The 3929-nt window shown below is 39.2% G+C and overlaps 1 pseudogene; it reads right to left on the bottom strand.

Moving 5' to 3' along the window:
- Window positions 1-1024: 1024 nt before the first annotated feature.
- Window positions 1025-1690, bottom strand: LOC118652055 (annotated as a pseudogene).
- Window positions 1691-3929: the final 2239 nt, after the last annotated feature.

Here is a 3929-nt window from a genome sequence, read left to right as displayed (position 1 = left end):
AGACTTTAAAAAAATGGTAAAGAAGCAGAAGGACAGAAATTTAAAGAGGAAGAGAGAGAAAAAAGTCAATAGTTGAAAAGACAGTGGAAAAGAATGTTTAGATTTCAAACTTTAAAAGCCTGGAGCTAGGAAGAACCCAAAGCCTGAGTACTCCCCATGTGAAAGGCAATCTCTGCAGAACATTATTCATAACGGTGTTACCCAGGAGACAGGTAAGGGCATTCATAAGACATATGGCTTTCTTTTTCCTTAGCGTGTGGTTACAAGCAAAACAGATTCCACAAGTGAGGCCCAAATCCCAAATCGGTGACATTGTTGTAGGACCAGGTTTTAGTCACGTGAGTTATATGAGCATTGGGCCGTTTCATGGTGTCATAACCCTTATCTGGCACACAGAACTTCAATTTTAGGCTTCGAGTTTCCTCAGAGGAAGACACTGGACGTCTGTGGTCGTGAACTTCTGAGTGGCCATAGCCCCAACTGGTCAAGTATCTATAAGCTCCGAACAACAGGCAGAATTACTGTGAATTGCCATAAACCCCAAATGTGAGATGGCAGGTGTCTCACTTCAGTTCCCAGCATCACAATACAATCTCTGTAATTTTCTGTACTTTACAATGGAGCTGTATTTCAATGACTGCTTTGATATCAGATTAAACTTCCCCCAAAGTTACAGATAATTCAGGTTATTTTTTCTACCAGTAAGAGTTCTGCTTAGTTACAAAACCCCATAATCACAGTGTTTGGGTTTTTGAAAAATAAAATAAAATAAATAAACACACAGTAATCCTGTGAATGTTAAAAAACAAAACTTTAGAATGCCTTGGCATTTATGTCGCCAACCAGAGTTTGAGATATAAATACCAGCTGTTTACCCCTGGACCATTTTGCTAAGCTGAAGATGTGAAACATTGAAAAGTCAACGCACAACTCTTCTTTTTTTTTTTTTTTTTTTTTACCTCACAAAGGAATATATGTGGGGGGAATAGAGTGCCACTGAACAGGTGGCAAAGCACCATAGACATTAGTTCTCTCCCTCCCCAGTGTCTCCTTCAGCCCCTGGGTTTTTGACGGCCACAGGGTGAGATTGTTCCTAAGCAACTGCATGATCAGGGTGCTGTTTCTGTACGACTCTTCATTCAGTGTATCCAATTCAGCAATTGCTTCATCACACACCACTTTTGCCAGACTGCACGCCTTTTCAGGAGAGTGCAGAATCTCATAGTAAAAGACTGAGAACTTCAGCGTGGGGCCAAGTGGAACTGGGTGTGTAAGCTGCATTTCTTTCTTACTAATCTCAAATGGCTTGCTTATTGTCTCTAGGTGCCACCTCTAGAAAGATACCTAAAAGAATCCCCTTTCATTTTCAAGTAGAACACCTTACTTTCTGGTTGTGTAGCACTGGGAATAAGATATTTGTCTGACAGCTTGAAAACACCTTTGCAGATGTCCTGCAGTTCTGCCTGGATCTTCTCACCATACTCTGCCCATCTGCTGCTGCTTCTCCTTCCTCTCTGTTTTCTGCTCAGTGCTGGAGATGACACAGCAGTGACAAGCAGACTTCTCCTTTCATTGGAGAGCTTGTGCCCTTGTTCTGTGACTGCCTTCAGGGCTGCAAAAAGACCTTCACAGCACTCAGCATGCTCATGAGCTTGGCTTTCTGTACCAGCTTACTTTTATCCATGGTCATTCCTGAGGGAGGATTGCGGGGAGGCAAAGACGCTCCCAAGCAACCAACCTCAGTGACTGTTTCCGTCCAGGCCCACTCCTCAGGCAACAGAGAATGGCAGCCACTACCCTGGCTCTTGAATCGGTGGCAGCACTGGCAGCAGTTCTACTTCTGCTCTGCAGTTTTCCTTTTTTATTATATTTTGTCTTATAAGACATTCAGATGGCACCAAAGTAAAATCTGTACTATAAAGTCCATTTAGATAATCTATCTTTTATTATCCTCCTCATCACCTGTTCCCTCCCTCCCACATAGGTTACAATTTTTATTAGTTTTGGTCTGTCCTTCCATTAAAATTTAAAAAAAGTTGTATTGATTTCAGAGAGGAAGTGAGAGGGAGAGAGCGATAGAAACATTAATGATGAGAGAGAATCTTTGATCGGCTGCCTCCTGCCAGTCCCCTACTGGAGATCAAGCCCACAACCCAGGTATATATTCTGACCAGGAAGCAAACCGTGACTTCCTGGTTCATAGGTCGAGGCTCAACCATTGAGCCACACCAGCCCGGCCCATTACAATTTTTATACAGTAAACTCCCGATATTTTGAATCTCAGGTTTATGGACTTCAGATTTAACAAACAAAATTTGTGGCCCATATGTCATATATGAAAACACCTTGTTAATTTTAAAATGCTTTTAACAAGATTTGCTTATAATTAAATTAGCAGGTTATTTTTTGTTACTAATTCACTGTTATTTTTTAACAAATTTTAGCAAATAGATCATATGTTGGAAAAAACATTGCAATAATTTTGCTGACATAAATAAATATTACATATCTACAACTATAGTCTAATATTTAAATCCCAGAGTCATCACCGGTAAACACAGTAATTGATTCTGTTGTTCTGGGGTGACTTTTAAAAATAATTCACTCTGTTTTCCTGGGGTACATTTTAAGGAAACGCGCTAAGCCACACCCCAGACATGTGCATTTATTTACTTGCAGTGACAGGTGAAGGCACTCATTTACTAGACCTATTCAGCATAAATTTAAAATTACAGTAATATATATATATATAGAAAACTTTTCTGTGAAATTAAACTTTTCATATACTTAGTTATAATTACATAAACATGTCTACATAAGTAAAAACAGATATACTAACTAATTTGTTAATTTTTTAACTAACATGCCCATTCAAAAATTTACTTTATTATATAGCAGACTTTTGGCTTTAACAGACACCCCCTAGACTGAATTAGTCTGTTATATCGAGGTTTTACTATAGTAGGTATATATTCAATTCTCCCCTGTTTTAAATTATAAGGTATCATGCTATCCACATTATTCTTCACTTTGCTTTCTTCACTTCACTTAATAGCATATCCTAGAGATCTCTCTATAATAGGATGTAGTGTGGCCCTCATTCCTTTTTTATAATGCGTGGTTCTCCATTACATGGATTTGACCAGGCCATGGTTTCTTCAACTAGTCCCCTAGTGGTGCACACATGTGTTGTTTTTACAGTCTTTTGGTAACACAAAAAGTACTGTAATAAATCATTTTATACATAAATCTTACTGTATTTTTGCCAACCTATCTAAAGACTATTTTGCCAGGAGTGGATTTGCTAGATCAAAGGGTTAAATGCATGTCATTTTGTTGAACATTGACAAATTCCCTTCCATCGGAACTTTACTAGTCTGCATTCACACCAATGGGTGAGAATGCCTGTTGTCCCACGGTCTCACCAATAACAGAGTGTCTGTTAACCTCTGGATGTCTGCCAACAGATGAAATGTTCATGACAGATGAAAGTGGTATTTTCATTTAATCCTAATCTGCATTTTTATTATTCATTTCATTGGTTTTAAAGGGAGCACACAGGTAGAAATGTGAGTATTTTAGATTTGGTGTGGAATAGATGATTGCCCCGTAGAGTCTGCTCCATGAAGGTAGGACAGACACCCCCGCCTGGGTGTTTGCTCACTCATGTACCTCCGATGCTGAGCCCAGTGCCTGACATGAATGAGGCACTCACCAATGTATAATTAAGTGAGTGAATGAATTCAAGGATGAATAGAAGACAGAAACTACCCTTTTTGCTCATTCCATAACTGCACTGAGGTATAGTCAACCCTTTACCCTCCCTCTTCCTTTTACTTCTCTCCAGACTCAGACCTGTAATGAAGGGAGCTATCTAGAAGTCTACACTACATTGTGAGTTTTAAAAAGAAGATGAAGAAGTCACAGAA

This window comes from Myotis myotis, unplaced genomic scaffold (genome assembly GCF_014108235.1).
Source record: "Myotis myotis isolate mMyoMyo1 unplaced genomic scaffold, mMyoMyo1.p scaffold_m19_p_3, whole genome shotgun sequence".
Taxonomy (NCBI): domain Eukaryota; kingdom Metazoa; phylum Chordata; class Mammalia; order Chiroptera; family Vespertilionidae; genus Myotis; species Myotis myotis.
This window is presented reverse-complemented; position numbering and strand designations above follow the sequence as displayed.